Source organism: Mobula birostris, chromosome 6, assembly GCF_030028105.1.
Source record: "Mobula birostris isolate sMobBir1 chromosome 6, sMobBir1.hap1, whole genome shotgun sequence".
Lineage (NCBI taxonomy): Eukaryota > Metazoa > Chordata > Chondrichthyes > Myliobatiformes > Myliobatidae > Mobula > Mobula birostris.
In genome coordinates, this window is record NC_092375.1 from 150,291,543 (window position 1) to 150,309,428 (window position 17,886).

The window sequence follows — 17,886 nt, forward strand, 5'->3', positions numbered from 1 at the left end:
TCACCACAGAAGAACAATCGTATCCGGAATGGAGGGGTCACAGTCAGTAACCTCAGAAAACATTACAAAGGGTTCACCCGAAAGCTAACTGCGAGGAATATCAAAGGTCTGTTTGAATCCGATTTGAATATCATCATTCGCTCTCTCTCTCTCTCCCCAATGGCACAACAGCGATTACTGCGAACTATACTAAGCTGAACTGAACTCTGCGTCACTTGAGACTGATCATTTTACCCCTAGACTGCGATAGAGCTTGATTGATTCCTATTATCCTAGTTCTGTGTACATGTGTGTTTTACCATTGCTAACCTGTTGCATTTATATCCTTACGTTTAGAGTACTCTGTTACTTATTTCTTTAATAAAACTTTCTTAGTTCCAGTAATCCAGACTCCAACTAAGTGGTCCATTTCTGCTGGATTGGCAACCAAGTTACGGGGTACGTAACAATACCTCTATCAAATCTTCCCTCATTCTTCTACGCTCCAGAGAATAAAGTCCTAACCTATTCAACCTTTCTCTGTAACTGAGTTTCTCAAGTCCCGGCAACATCCTTGTAAACCTTCTCTGCACTCTTTCAACCTTATTTATATCCGTCCTGTAATTTGATGACCAAAACTGAACACAAAACTCCAGATTCGGCCTCATCAATTCAACATTGGTATTAATTTTAATAAGTGGATTAGAATGATATATAAAAGCCCTATTGCCACTGTTATTACTAATAATTGCAGATCTTTTTTTCAACTTTCACGGGGTAAGAGACAAGGATGTCCGTTAAGTCCCCTGTTATTTAATTTGATGTTGTAACCTTTGACTATTGCACTTCGTGAAGCTAAAGATATTCAAGGAATTTCCATAAATGGGACTATTCATAAGTTTTCCCTTTGTGCTGATGATCTCTTAGTTTATGTTTCAAATCCTGAAGAATCCAATCCTAGTTTATTGAAATTATTAAATGAGTTTGGAAAGTTTTTGGGATATACAAACTGTAAATTAAACCTTAATAAGAGTGAATTATTTCCTCCAAATGATTCTGCTTCTATATATGATGACATTCCTTTTAAAGTAACAGACTCTTTCAAGTATTTAGGTATGATCTTCACTAAAAATTATGGAGACCTTTATAGAGCTAATTTGGTTCCCTTAGTGGATTTTATGAAGCAAATATTGTGTAGATGGAATCCACTTACACTTTCGTTAGCTGGCCGAATTCATGCAGTTAAAATGATGATCTTACCAAAATTTTTATATGTATTTCAAAGTATTTCTATTTTTTAACTAAGCAGTTTTTTGATCAGGTTGATTCTATTATTTCATCTTTTGTTTGGAATAATAAAAGACCAAGAATTGGAAAATATCATTTACAAAAATCAAAAAAGGATGGATGTCTTGCTCTGCCTAATTTAAGAATGTATTATTGGGTGGTTAATATTCAATATGTGTGTTCTTGGTTATATTGGACTGATAAAAATGAACGACCACCTTGGGTTGATTTGGAATTGAAAGCTGTGAAACAATTTTACTTAACTTTGTTATTAGGAGCCTCTTTACCTGTACAACTAGCCAAAATGTCTATTTTACATTTATATCCCATGATTAAACAGTCATTACGAATTTGGTACCAGTTTTGTAATTTTTTTAATCTTAAAAAATTTAACCTTCTCAGTTTAATTTATCGAAACTATTTATTTAAACCTTCACTTAGTAATCCTACCTTTTTTCTTTGCAGGAATAAAGGAGTTTATTCCTTCATGGATCTGTTTCAAGAAGGTAGATTGATGTCTTTTGAGAAATTAGTAACTGAATATTCTCTCTCACACTCACATTTCTTGCAATATCTTCAGGTCAGACATTTCTTACAAGAATATTTAAGTAATTTTCCATATATACAAGATTCTGACCTGTTAGACATTATTTTAAAAATGAATCCTTTAGTGAAAGGTTTTATTGGGAAAATTTATAATTTACGATTACAACAGTATAATTATCCTTTACTTATGATTAAGCAAGATTGGCAAAGAGAGCTTAACATGACGTTGGTAACAGAGGATTGGTTGCAAATTTTGAAGTTGGTTAACTCTTCTTTGATTTGTGCCAGTCACTCTCTAATTCAATTTAAAATTGTATATTGTTACTATTTGACAAAGGAGAGACTGTCTAAAATATTTCCTAATGTTGATAGTCAGTGTGATAGATGTAAAACTGAGACGGCTAATTGACATACATGTTTTGGTCATGTTCTGTATTGAAACAGTTTTGGAAATCTATTTTCTCTATAATTTCTAAAGCTTTAAAAATTAATTTACAACCTAATAAATTGACAGTTTTGTTCAGTATAATTCCTCAATATATTCATGGCTATATCAGACCAACATGTAATTGCATTTGTCACATTATTAGCCAGAAGGGCTATTTTATTGAAATGGAAAGATGCCTCTGCTCCCACTTTGATACAATGGTTCTCTCAGGTGATGTTATGTCTTAGTTTGAAGAAAATTAGAAGTCGAACTTTTGATCCTCGATTTGACTTTGAGAAAAGGTGGGGTTCTTTTGCCCGCTACTATAGTTTGATTTGAGTTAATTAAGATGGTCCCCTTCTGATCCTTGTGCAATTGGATTTGGTTGGCGGATTGAAGTTTTTCTTTTATGGAAGCTTGTATGGTGTATAGCTCCGGGGTTGTGCTCCCAATTGGTTTTTTTTCTTGTTTTTTTTCGGTTAGTAGAGGGTTTTTTTTGTTTTAGTTAGTAAGGGTTCTTTTTTCTTTCTTTCTTTTTTCCAAAAAAAATAGTTTTAACATTTTTTTTCTTATTATTATTGGTATACTGTCTAGCTTGGTTAATCAGTTATTTGATAGTTTAACTCTTATTGTACATATTGATATGTTGATTTGACTACTTTAATGTATTTTTTGTTGATTTTCAATAATAATTAATAAAAAGATTTAAAAATGAACAAAATGGATTGGTCTGACAATACTCAAACCCAGATGAGACGAGTTGTTGTTTATTATTGGAGGGGTCAGAATGAGTCCAAACCATGTTCCAAATCCCAGGTGAAGACTGAGTATGTTCAACGACCACGAAGGCAGGCGGTAAGGGGGCAAGGGAATCCTTTGGAGGGTGGGGAGGAACCCGGAAATCCTGACTAGAGGTACCTGGACTGGCCTTATCCTCCATTCCCCAATCCTGATACGGCAGACTGGGGCCAATATACAGGATGGGATAAGTATCTCCATGGAGGGAAGAATTTACCCCAGAGACCGGCTCAGTGGTACCCATCTACTAACCCCTTTCAGCCGGGACCCTGGAAGGGGAATCAAGGAGGACCTGATAGTGGACCTTGGTCGCAGGGAACCAGACCCCCGGTACCGCCCAGAGATGAGCTTCAACCTGAAGCAATGGCTAGACCCTTTTTTAAATTGTGGAAGATATAGCCATTGGAGGGCAAAATATTCCTATCAATCAAGGACAGAACTTCGCTTCAGTGGACCACTTTGAGCCTCATTCACTATGAACAATCCTTTAAAATGAGGCAAGGGCCAAAACCTCTCAGTCATCACTATGTCCCCTAATCAAGAATCATATGTTACGCTACAAGTGGCAGGAATTCCAATTCCATTTATGATTGATACGAGGGCAACTGCTTCGACCCTCAATCAGCAAATAGTAAAGGACAAGGGATTTCAATTATCAGATAGGACTATGGTTTTACCAGGATTTGAGGGACAGGAAAATATATATCGTTAAACTATGCCGCTGCCTGTTCAATACTGTAGACAAAACTGTGTCATTCCATTTACAGTGACCACCAATCTAGGATGCAACTTGGCAGGAAGGGATTTGCTCTGTCCACTAGGGGTTGAAATATTCTGCACAGACAAGGGCATCACTTTGGGACTGACTGGGGGAAGGCAGTGTCCCCAGTTTGCTGTTCCCCAATGGTGGGGAATCAGCCTTGACCCATCTGCTTTTGTGCCTCCCTTCTCAACAGCTGATCCTCATGTAACAGTCTGTTATGATGCCACCAGAGCTTCGGTTGAAGAAAACCAGTATTATACCTCTCTCGAGGCAAAGGAATATCCGATTTCCATAATCAGAGAAATAGCAGGTAAGGAAGGCACTGCTTACTTTGCTCAGATCCCTGATTACCTTTGACGACAAACAGGACTGGTGGTTCCGCATATTACACGAACCATTAATCCAGGTTATAAGGCAACAAGTCTGGGTACTCTCGCCTATACCTCAACACAACTTGTCCAGGATGTTAAAGGATCATGGCAGCAGTTCCCTCAGGGATGCCTACAATTTTGGGAATGCCCACAAAACCTGACTGGATGGTTGACCCAGCATGCATCCAGCATTAACTCAGTGATGGAGATAGCACCACAGCTATGGGCGACCTCCCCTCACAAAGTCAGGTGGACCTCTTGCACCCCTGTCTGCATTGAACTCAAAAAGGACCAGGTGTTGCCTTCAGTTCTTCAATACCCCTTGAAACCAGAGGCAGAAGGAGTACGAGCCCTTATAACCTCCTTTCTGGCTCGGAATTTTTTTCTCTTTCCAATCACCTTGCAATACGCAATCTTCCCCGTTCCAAAGCCAGGAAGAAACGAATGGCACCTAGTACAAGAACTAAGGAAGATAAATGAAATTGTGGCACACCTACATGCCCTTGTCCCAAACCCTGCAACTACTTTGAATTGCATACCTGCAGCCACCTGTATATTTACAACAGTAGATTTGCAATTTTCGCCGTTCCAATACATCCAGATTCCCAATATTTGTTTGCATTTACGTACCAAGGACAACAATACACCTGGATTCGCTTGCCCCAAGGGTTTATTCATTCTCCAACACTATTTTGGCAGACTCTCCAGTGCCAATTACGTGAGTTGCAGTTGTCTTGCAGTTCAGCTTTGATACAGTATATAGATGATTTACTGATTGCCAGCGATAGGGTTTCAGCCTGTGAAACTGACACGATGGTACTGCTGAACTTTCTCCACTCATTGGGGTACGTGATCCCGCCCCATAAGATAAAGCGTTCCCAGAAAGAAGTGACGTTTCTAGGGGGTCCTACTCTCAGCAGCCGAACGGAAGCTGACAAATGACCAATTGCAGATGCCCCCATTCCAACTTCACCGAAACAGATGAGGGCCTTTTTGGGACTCCTGAATTTCTGCAGACAATGGATACCGAATATTGCCATTTACACCTGTCAGCTATCTCCATTGGCATCCCCAAACGCTCCACCTACCTTCACTCTCACTGCCGAACAAAGAGAGGCTGTCACTGAATTAAAGATCAGTCTATTATGAGTCCCTGCTTTGGGATGACCCCTCTATGATCGTCCTTCTCAGCTATACATCATCATTAAAGACCGTTGTGCTACTGCAGTACTCACTCACAAACATGGTAACTGGCAGCGTCCAGTAGCCTATTACTCTACTAGATTAGATCCCGTAAGCAGCAGGATTGTCACCCTGCACACAGATTCTCCCAGCTGTATACATACTTGTGTCAGCCGCTTCAAATATTTCCTTACGCCAACCAGTTGTTGTGCTCACACACACATTCCACAGTGAACTCCTTACTACTTGCCAGACTCAACATCTTACACAAGCTTGGCAAAGCCGATACAAGATGGCTCTCCTGAATAATCCCCTTCCGACTTTTTCTCAGTGCACAACTCTGAACCCTGCAACCTTCCTAAATGACCCACCACAACTCTTCAATGTTGCGGCACATGATTGTCTATTACGAAATTGTATTTTCACCACCACACGAGAAGATTTGACCGATCAACCATCGTCTAATGCCGACCCCCACCTCCATGTCGATGGCAGTTCTTTTTGTCAGCCCTACCAGCCAACGATGCTCAGGATATGCCATCGCCACTGACACCACAGTTATTGAACAAGGATCTTTTGAGACCCCTATATCGGCACAAAAGGCAGAGCTCTATGCCCTCACCCGCGCCTGTATTTTAGGTGGAGACAAATCAGCCAATATTTACACTGATTCCTGCTACGTTTTTGGTGTTGCCCACGATCTTGGCACTCTGTGGGAGCATCATGGATTTTTAACCTCCCCTGGACAGCCCATTAGTAATGCCCTATACGTTTGTCACTTATTACAGGCTCTTCAGCTCCCATCCCAAGTAGCTATCATTAAATGCGCCGCACATACAAGAGCTTCCGATGAGGTATCCCAGGGAAACGCCAGGGTGGACGAGGCAGCAAAACAAGCAGCTCTCCACCAGCCACTTATCATACCTATGGGGAACAAACAGGCCACAGTTCAAACGCCACAGCAAACGGGTATGCCAGACATAGGGGAAATTTGCGCATTTCAGGGGGACGCCCCGCTGAGGAACGCCAATTATGGTCTCAAATGGGATGCCACTATGATAAAAACACCTAATTGTGACTGACTCCTACAGTACAGGTTTGCGTTCCAAATGTCTTTTTACCTGTCTTGATTTATTATGTGCACAATTGTACCCACCTGGGCAAGGAGGGAATGGTAACCACATTATTACAATCCTGATGGCACCCTGACTTCCAATCAGCAGCGGAAAAACAAATAAAAGCATGCCTATTATGTAAAAAGGCAAATGCTGGGAAGGGGATACCTTGTGCCCCCGGAAACACCCCCTTGCCAGGTGGACCTTTTTCTTGTCTGCAACTTGATTTTATTGAAGTTCTAGGGTACATTGTTATAAATATTGCTTGGTAATAGCAGATATATTTAGCAGATGGATAGAGGCTATACTGATAATACTGCTATGACGGTTGTAAAAATATTAAGAGAAGTGACTCCCCATTATGGATTACCCGAATCAATAAGCTCAGACAATGGACCTCATTTTATTGCTAAGATAAATGAGAAAATCTGTAAAGAACTGGCAATAATACAGCAATTTTACCGTGCTCACCACCCTAGAGCAGCTGGTATAGTGGAACAAGCAAATAGAACCTTAAAGAATAAGCTAACTAATCTTATGCAAGAAATTGGACTAACCTGGCTTAAGGTTTTACCTCCGGCATTTTTCCATATGAGAGTTACACCCTTGACTAAAACTGTATTATCCCCAGCAGAAATCATCTATGGAAAGCCCATGCATACCCCATGGACACCGGGGTTAACTCGTCCCTCCCTGATAAAATAGATATGCATACTCTAGGGGAGGAAATAGGAAAACATTTGTGTAAGCTAACCAAAATTTTCCAAAGTTTGCATTCGCAGGTTCACCAGGCCCACCAAGAGGACGAGGATCAAGCTAAAGGGGACTATCCCACTGTTAACCCTGGAAACTTTGTCTTGATAAAGAATTGGGACAGAAAGAAATTGGACACTCGGTGGAAAGGACCCTATCAGGTGCTGCTGACCAAACCCACCGCCGCGAAGGTGGAAGGGCAAGGTGGATTCATCAAACTGACTGTAAACCCGTCATTAAGGAAGTAGAAGGAATGAAGGGAGAATAATATCAAGATGACTGTATTAATGTTACTTTTTGTACTATGTACCCAAGTTTCCAAACAAATAATTTCCTTTCTCCATGTCACACATACGCAGAACAAATAAGGCAGTCGGCTTGTTGGGTACGTGCCAGGTTACCCCAGCATGCGGAGTCAGGAATGCCCTTGGAAGGAGTACCTTTGAATAGTAGTGAGACGTTATCTGTGAGATTTACGAATTCTTTGAGTAAATCCTCAGACCCATTTTTGGATCAATGGTGGATATCAGGATGTTAAACAACCCAGAATTGTGGGTGTCTCTGTTTTAAGAGATGGCATTCGCATATACCTACAGAAGTGGTTGAGAGATCTTCTATAGAACTTGCCCATACCCTGAGTAAGGTAAATAGGACCTGTTATTGCTGTACTGGAGGAATAGAGGAAACATTTTTGGGAAGCACTCAAAAATTTCTACAGATGTATCGTGGAGAGCATTCTGACCAGCTACATCACCATCTGGTAAGGGGGAGGGGGTGGCTACCACACAGGATCGAAATAAACTGCAGGAAGTCATCTCCATCATGGGTACTAGCCTCTGCAGTATCCGAGACATCTTCAAGGAACAGTGCCTCAAAAGGAAGTGTCCATCATTAAGGACTCCCACTACCCAGGACATGCCCTCTTCTCATTGTTACCATTAGGAAGGAGGTACAGAAGCCTGAAGGCAAACATTCAGCAATTCAGGAACAGCTTCTTCCCCTCTGCCATCTGATTTCTTAATGAGCATTGAGAACCTGAACACTACCTCGCTGCTTTTTTATTTCTGTTTTTGCACTACTTATTTAACTGCTTGATATACATATATACTGTATACTTACTGTAATTCAGTTTTCTATATTATCATGTATTGCATTGTACTGCTGTTGCAAAGTTAACAAATTTCACAACATATGCTGGTGATATTAAGCCTGATTCTGATTCTGAATAGAATAGTAACCATAATAGATTCAGTGAAAGACCACACCAAATGGGCATTCAAGTTGCAAAAGGCAACAAACTGGGCAAATACAAAAATAAAACATTGAGAACAGGAGATGAACAGTTCTTGAAAGTGAGTCCATAGGATTCAGTCATGGGGCAAGTAAAGCTGAGTGAAGTTATCCCCTTTGGTACAAGAGCCTGATGGTTAAGGGGTAAGGACTGTTCCTGCACCTAGTGGGGAGGACATTACCCATAATGGACTGGCCACATCCACTACTTTTTGTAGGAGTTTCTGTTCAAGGGCATTAGTGTTTCCATACCAGGCTGTGATGCAGCAGTCAATATGTTCTCCAGAGCACATCTATAAAAGTTTGTTGAAGTATTAAATGTCATGCCAAATCTTCACAATTCTTAAGGAAGTATGGGTGCTGCCAAGTTTTCTTCGTAATTGCACTTACATGCTGGGCCCAGGTCCTCTGAAATTATACTACAATTGATTTAAAGTTGCTGATCCTCTCCACCTCTAATCCTCCAATAAGCATACGTTCGAATGCTGTTCATAGACTTCAGTTCAGCACTCACCACAACCATTCCTCAGTACCTGATTGGAAAGCTGAAACTGCTGGACCTGAACACCTCCCTCTGCAACTGGATCCTAGACTTCCTGATTGGGAGACCTCAGTTAGTCCGGATCGGGAGCAGCATCTCCAACACCATCACACCGAGCACGGGGCCCCCCCAGGGCTGTGTGCTCAGTCCACTGCTGTTCACTCTGCTGTCCCACGACTGTGCTGCAACACACAGCTCGAACCACATCATCAAGCTCACTGATGACACGACTGTGGTGGGTCTCATCAGCAAGAACGATGAGTCAGCATACAGAGAGGAGGTGCAGCAGCTAACAGACTGGTGCAGGGCCAACAACCTGTCTCTGAATGTGAACAAAACAAAAGAGATGGTTGTTGACTTCAGGAAAGCACGGTGCAACCACTCTCCGCTGAACATTGACAGTTCCTCCGTAGAGATTGTTAAGAGCACCAAATTTCTTGGTGTTCACTTGGCGGAGAATCTCACTTGGTCCCTCAACACCAGCTCCATAGCCAAGACAGCCCAGCAACGTCTCTACTTTCTGCGAAGGCTGAGAAAAGTCCATCTCCCACCCCCCCATCCTCACCACATTCTACAGAGGATGTATCGAGAGCATCCTGAGCAGCTGCATCACTGCCTGGTTCGGGAATTGCACCGTCTTGGATCGCAAGTCAGCTGAGAAGATTATTGGGATCTCTCTTCCCGCTATTACAGAATTTACACCACATGCTGTACTTGCAAAGCTAACAGTATTGTGAAGGACCCCATGCACTCCTCACACAAACTCTTCTCCCTCCTGCCATATGGCAAAAGGTGCCAAAGCATTCGGGCTCTCACGACCAGACTGTGCAACAGTTTCTTCCTCCAGGCCATCAGTCTCCTCAATACTCAGAGTCTGGACCGATATCTACATCATTTATTATTATATTGTAATTTGTCCTCTACTGTTCCTATTGCCTTGTTTATTAATTATTGTACTGCCCTGCACTGTTTTGTGTACTTTATGTAGTCCTATGCAGTTCTGTAGTCTAGTGCAGTTTTTATGTTATTTTTATGTAGTCTAGTATAGCCTTGTGCTGTCTCACATAGTTTAGTGTAGTTTTATGTTTTATGTAGGGTCCTGGAGGAATGTTGTCTCATTTTTACTGTGTACTGCACCAGCAGTTTATGGTCGAAATGACAATAAACTTGACTTGACTTGACTTGACTCATGGACCTCTGGTTTCCTCCTCCTGAAGTCAATAATCAGCTCCTTGGTCTTGCTGACTTTGAATAAGAGATTGTTGTGGCACCACTCAGCCAGATTTTCAATCACCCTCCTATATGCTGATTCATCACCACCCTTGATTCAGCCTATAACATTGGTACTGTCAGCAAGCTTGAAAATGGCATTGGAACTGTGCTTAGCCACACAGCCATAAGTGTAAAGTGAGTAGAGCAAGTGGCTAAGTGGCTTTGTGGTGCACATATGCTGGGTACCACCCTCTGATTCTTTCCACCAAGCCAAATTTGTATCCAGTTGGGTAGCTCGTCCTGGATCCAGCGTACCATACTTGACCTTGTCAAAGGCTTTGCTAAACTCCATTTGACATTTATCTTCTTTCCTTCATCAATCCTGTTGGTCTCCTCTCAAAAAACTCATGAGACATAATTTCCCACACACCAAGCCTAATCAGTCCTTGCCTTTCCAAATGTACATAAATTCTGTCTTTTAGAATCTCCTCAAGTAACTTTCCTGCCATTGATGTTAGGTTCATTGGCCTGTAGTTCCCTGGCTTACCCTTGCAGATCTTAAATAATGGCAAAGAGTTAGCCACCTGCCAGTCTTTCAGAACCTCACCTGTAACTAATAATGACACAAATATCTTTGCTAGTGCCTAGTAATTTCTTCACTATCTTCCCACAATGACCAAGGACACACCTGGTCAGGCCCAGAGGTTTTATTCACCTTTATACACTTTAAGACCACCGTATCTTCTCTTTCATAATGAAAGTGTGTTCCAAAATATCATTATTCTCCTTCCTGAATTCCCTAGCTTTCATGACCTTCTCCATGGCAAATACAGATGAGAAATATTCACTTAAGACCTTACCTATCTCTTGTGGCTCTAGACATAGACACACAAATCGATCCTTAAGGGGGCCTATTCTATCCCCAGTTATACTTTTACCCTTAATATACTTAAGGAATCTCTAAGGATTCTCCTTTATCATATTGCCAAAGCTTTCTCATGTCTCAAGTTAGACCTGATTTTATCCCTTAAGTGTATTCCTACATCCTTTGATCCCAGCTGCCTAAAGCTGACATATGCCTCCTTTTTCCTGATCACAACATCAATATCCCTCATGAATCAGGGTTCCCTAATCTTGCCAGCCTTGCCCTTCACTCTAACATGAACATTTTCCTATTTCACTTTTAAAAGCCCCAGATATCCCTTTACCTGTAAAAGCCTCTCCTAATCAAGTTCCTGTTTCATGCCATCAAAATCATTTTTACCATCTGAGAAAGATTTCCCCATGCCTAATCATTTTTCAATGATGTAAGAAAGTAATAAATAGGAGTTGACCATTTAGCTTCTTGCCACTGCTCCCATCATAAGATCATGACTTATCTCTAAACCTCACCTCCACATTCCTACAATAACCCCTAACATCTAGCTCCCGTAGTATTCAAAAACCTGTCTGAAATGTACTCAGTGAGTGAGTCTCCAGAGATCTCTTAGCTAGAAAATACCAAAAGCTATTTGTCACTTGGGCAAAGAATATTATCTTTATCTCAGTTCTGAGTAGCCAACTCCTTATTTGAGACTGTGATCTCTGGTAATAGACATCGCATCAAGGGCAAAAATCACCCCATATCTACTATATCAAATGCTATATGTTTTGTATATTTCAATAAAATCACCATTCCTCCAAATTCAAGAGTATAAGTCGAGTCCACTTAATCTCTACTCCTCAGACAATCCCTTGCCTCTAAGAAATCAATCTGGTGAACCTTCTTTGCATCTATTACAAATACAGTAAAAACCCAGTTACCTGGCATTTTGCCACCTGACATACTCTAGTAGGCAGTATCCCAAGATCTCTTGACTAAGTCAGAATACATCTGTGATTTGTTCGAGAGAACATAGGAACAGCACTAGAGCACACAGCCCCTTAAGCCTACTTTGCCATTCATCAACATCATACCTGACCTGAGAGTCATAGAACAAATAGCACAGATATAGGCTGTGGTCAACACCATGCTGAACACAGCACCCACCAAGCTAGTCCAATTTCCTGCTGTATACATCTCCAAGCCCCATCCATCCATTCATCAACTTACCCAAGTGCTTCTTAAATGATACTGTTGTACCTGCCACTGACAGCTTATAGCATATACTCACCACCCTCTGTGTGAAAAAGTTGTCACTCAGGTCTCTTTTAAATCTCGACCCTCTGAACCTAAATCTATGCTCCCTAGTTTTGATTTCTCCTAAACTAGAGAAAAGATTGTTATCATCATTTCATCTAAACCTCTCATAATTTTAGATCTAATCTCAGGTCACCCACCCTTCATTCTCTATGTTTCACAGTACGAAGACTTAGCCTGGCCAACCTCTCCCTATAACTCAGGCCCTCGAGTCCTCATAACATCCTCATTAATCTTTTTTGCACTCTTTCCAGTTTGTGTATATGATGACGAGAGGCATTGATCGTGTGAATAGTCAGAGGCTTTTTCCCAGGGCTGAAATAGCTAAGATGAGAGGGCACAGTTTTAAGGTACTTGGAAGTGGGCATAGAGAAGACATTAGGGGTAAGTTTTTTTTTATGCAGAGAGTGGTGAGTGCATGGAATGGGCTGCAGGCGATGGTGGTGGAGGCAGATACAATAGGGTCTTTTAAGAGACTTCTGGATAAATACATGGAACTTAGAAAAATAGAGAGCTAAGGATAACCCTCGGTAATTGCTAAAGTAAATACATGTTCGGCACAGCATTGCGGGCCAAAGGGTCTGTATTGTGCTGTAGGTTTTCTGTGTTTATATGTTTCTATCTACATTTTTCCTATAATAGGGTGACCATTCCAAGTGCGGCCTTACCAATGAGCTAAACAACTGTAACATAATGTCCCAACTACTATTCTCAATGCTCTGACTGATGAAGGCCAGCATGCTAAATGGCCTTCTCACTACCCTAGCTACTTGTGATTCCCCTTTCAATGAACAATACACTTATATTCGTAAATCCCTCTGTCCCATTACACGCCTGTTAGATCCCCAGTTCTCCAGCCCTGTATCTCTTTCAGCAATCAACTTCCCAGCTCTTTTTCACCCCCTCCCTCCCGATTTCACCTATCATCTTGTGTTTCTCCCTCACCTCTCCACCACCTTTTAACTCTACTTCTCATCTTTTTTTCTCCAGTCCTACTGAAGGGTCTCAGCCCGAAAAATTGACTGCACTTTTCCATAGATGCTGCCTGGCCTGCTGAGTTCCTCCAGCGTTTTGTGTGTGTTGCTTGGATTTCTAGCATCTGCAGATTTTCTCTTGTTTGTGATTCCATTACACTCCATAGTGGCTTACTATTCATAGTATGTCTCATGGTAACTTAACTTTGCAAAATGCATCACCTCACATTTATCTGTATTAAAATTCATTTGCCTCTCCTCGGCTCATTTCCCTAACCGACCAAGGTATTCTTGAAATGTATGACAACCTTCCTTGCTATCAACAACATCTCCTAATTTCATGTCATCTGCAAACTTATCCATTAAAGCTTGTGCATTCACTTCAAAATCATTTACATAAGTAATGAATATTAAGGGTCCCAACATCAACCCCTGAACCACACTACTAGTCACTGACCTCCATTCTGAGAAACAATCTTTAAGTACACCTTGCTTCATACCCCCATGCCAATTTGGAATCTATCTAATTAGCTCTTCCTGGATTCCATAGGACCTAGTATAGCCAACTTTTTACGCTTCCAAGTATAGCCAACCCTGTGAGTCCTTGTTCAAGGCCTTGCTAATGAACAAATAGACAACATCTCTGCTATACCTTCATAAGTCTTTTTGGCTATTTCTTCAAAAAATTCCACAGGTTCAGCAATCACGATTTCCTACACACATAGCCATGCCAATTCCTTCTAATCAGAAACACCAGAGATTCTGCAGATACTGGAAATCTTGAGCAACACATAGAACGCTGGAGGAACTTAGCTGGTCAGGTGGCAACTATAGAGGGGAATAAACAGTTAGTGTTTTGGGCTGAGACCCTTCAACGGGAGTGGAAAGGAAGGAGGCAGAAACCAGAACAGGAAAGTGGGGGGAGAAGAAGGAATACAAACTGGCAGATGATAGATGAGACCAAATGAAGGGAAAGATGGGTAGTGTTGAGCATGAAGTAAAAAGCTGCAGGTGATAAGTGGAAGAGCTGAAAAAGGAATCTAATAGGAGAGGACAGTAGATCATGTAAGGAAGGGAAGGAGGAAGGGAACCAAAGGGAGGCGATGGGCAAGTAAGGAGAAGTAAAAGGGTAACTAGAATGGAGAATGAAAAAAGAAAAAAGGGGAGGGGAAGAGAAATTACCGGAATTCAGGGAAATCCATGTTCATGACATCAGATTGGAGGCTACCTGGACAGAATATGAGGTGTTGCTCCTCCAACCTTAGTTTGGCCTCTTTGTGCAATAGAAGAGGCTATTATTTCCCTCCATAAATGACTCCCGACTTGCTGAGTTCCTCCAGCATCTTGAGTGCATTCCTCCTAATCAGAATCTGATCATCCAAATGCTGGTAGGTCCTGTCCCTCAGAATTCCCTTCAGTAACTTACCCACTACTAATGTCAGGCTGACTGGCTTTATCCTTACTACCCTTCTGAATCACGGAACATCATAAGCCACTTTTTAGTCTTCACAAGTGGCTAACCATGAAGCAAATATCTCCACTAGGGCCTCTGCCATTTCTTCTCTAGCCTCCCACAAAGTCTGAGGATGCACTTGGTCTGGCCCTGGAGATTTGTCTACTTTACTGCACTGTAAGGCTGAAAATACCCCCTACCTAATGGTATGATTATCTTTGAAAACATCTTCATTTATTTTCCTTGTTTCTCATACAACTATAAATGGTGGAGCAGACTCAATAGGCTAAATGGCCTAATTCTGCTCCTATGTCTTATGGTCTTATGATCTTATGACTTTCTCCTCAGTAAACACTAAGGAGAAATGTTCATTAAAAATCACACCCATCTCCTGCGGCTCGAGACACATACAGCCTTGCTGATCTCTAAGAGGACCTATTCTCTTCCTAGCCACCTTTTCACTCTTCATATAGCTATAGACTCTCTTGGGATTTTCTTTAACCTTACCTGCCAGATCCATCTCATACCTTCTCTTTATCCTCCTGATTTCCCTCTTAAGACTGTTCTTAACTTCTATACTAATCAAGGAATTTGCTCGATCCTGACCTAAGTCCGATGTATGCTTCCTTCTTTTGCTTGACCAGAGCCTCAATATCTCTTGTTAGCCAAAACTCCCAAAATTTTAACATTTACCCTTCATGCTAACAAGAACATGCTACTCATGAACATTTGAATCATATTCTTAAAGATGGATTACCACTTACCATTCATTCCTTTTCCTTCACACAAGCTCACCCAACTGACATATACTAGATCATGTCTAATTTTCTCAAAATAAGTTCTGCTTCAGTTTTACATCCTAACCTGTGGACCTGTCCTACCTTTTTTCCTTCACTGTCTTAAAACTAATAACATAATGGTCATTAGAGCAAAAGTGCACTCTGCTGCCACCTCAATTACTTCCCTGCCTTGATACTTAAGAGAAGGTTCAGTATTGCAACCTCCCACGCAGGGCAGTCCATGTATTTACTCAGGAAACTGTCCAGGACACATTTCACAAATTCCACCCTCTACAGGCCTTTAATATTCTGGGTGGTTCAGTCAGTACTGGAGATATGAAAACCTCAAACTATTGCAACTCTATTATTCATACTTTGAACAATTTCTCTAAACACCTACTCCTCAAGTTCCTGCTGACTATGGGGAGGGAGGCTATAATAAAGTCACACTAGAGTGACCCTCTCCTTCTTGTTTCTACATTCTACCCATATGGCCTCTCTAGGAATATCACCTCTAATACTGCTGTTACAACCACTCTTATCAAAAAGGTTACACATCCTTACCTGTACCTCTATCATCTTGTACCTCAGCAACATTTTCCTCCAATATCCCAATTTCATTTGATCTTTGTATCCATAAAGCTATGTATCTGCTTTGAATTGCACTCCACAACACCCGTGGCCAAGATGGCGAATTTCAAAGATTTGATACTGTGTGTGAAACAAAATCATTCACAGGACATTGTCAAGAGTGGTGTCTCCAGAAGGCATCCATCATTAAGGAGTTTCACCATCCAGAACATGCCCTTTTCTCGTAACTACTGTCAGAGAGGAAGTACAAGAGCCTAAAGACACACAGTCATCAATTAAAAAAATAGCTTCTTCCCCTCCATCATCAGTCCAGGATCCCATAAACACAAACTTATTATTTGTATTTTGATCTACTTAATTTTGTAACATATAGTAATTTTTATATCTTACACTGCACTAATGCTGTAAGACAACAAATTTCACAACCCAAGTCAGAGATAATAAACCTGGTTCTATTGCTCAAGCATTAAATCTTTGTGATTATCCGGAAGTCTCAGCCTGTAAACTTCAGAAGGATCTATTTATTCTTACTGGTGAATGCAGCAGACCAGGCAGCATCTATAGGAAGAGATACAGTTGACGTTTCGGGACAAAGGGTCTCATCCCGAAACATCCGCTGTAGCTCTTCCTATAGATGCTGCCTAGCCTGCTGCATTCACCAGCATTTTTTATGTGTGTTGCTTGAATTTCCAGCATCTGCAGTTTTCCTCATGTTATACTTTTTGTTTTCTATCTAATAACAGTTCTCAGGCATGGCAGTATATTTCACCTCTCCCCCCCCCCCCCCGCCCCACTTCCTTACATTTTAACTTTGTGAATCAACATTCCCTATGGGAGTTTATTAAAAATGCCAAAATTCATTGGTCTCCCCTTTTCAGTTCTACAACTCACATCCTCAAAGAGTTTCACCTGATTGGTCATTAGATCTTCATTTCATAAACCCATGCTGACTCAGCTCTATATACAATCAGTGGCCACTTTATTAGGTACACCTGTATACCTGCTTGTTAATGCAAATATTTAACCAGCCAATCATGTACCAACAACTCAATGAATGCCGACATGGTCAAGAGGTTCAGTTGTTGTTCAGACCAAACATCAGAATGGGGAAGAAATATGATCTAACTGACTTTGACCATGGAATGATTGATGGTGCAAGCTGGGATCTGAGAAACCGCTAAGGTTTTCATGTACACCAGTCTCTAGAACAGGGTTTCTCAACCAGGGTTCGTGGAACCTTGGGTTCTGCAAGAGGTCACTAGCGGTTCTGCGACAGATCATGATTTTTTGAACTACACACAATGCTGGTGCTCGCAGTGGTGGGCATTTACAGAGCAGCCCCATTAACAATCTCATTAGAGGTCTCTCAGTCCAGTATGGCAGCGTGTAGTGGGACTGTGTTTATTCTCAGTTTTTGATGCTAGATAAGGGAGGCTGTTGATAATTGATGAGTGCTGTGTTGCACGGAGGGGAGGATGGTTGGCTGATGGTGAGAGCTGTACTGCATGGAGGGGAGGATGGTCGTCTGATGGTGAGTGCTGTATTGCACAGAGAGGAAGACAGTATGCTGATAGTTGGTGAGATCTGTATTGTACGGAGGGGAGGATGACAGGCTGATAATTGGTGAGTGCTGTATTGCACAGGGG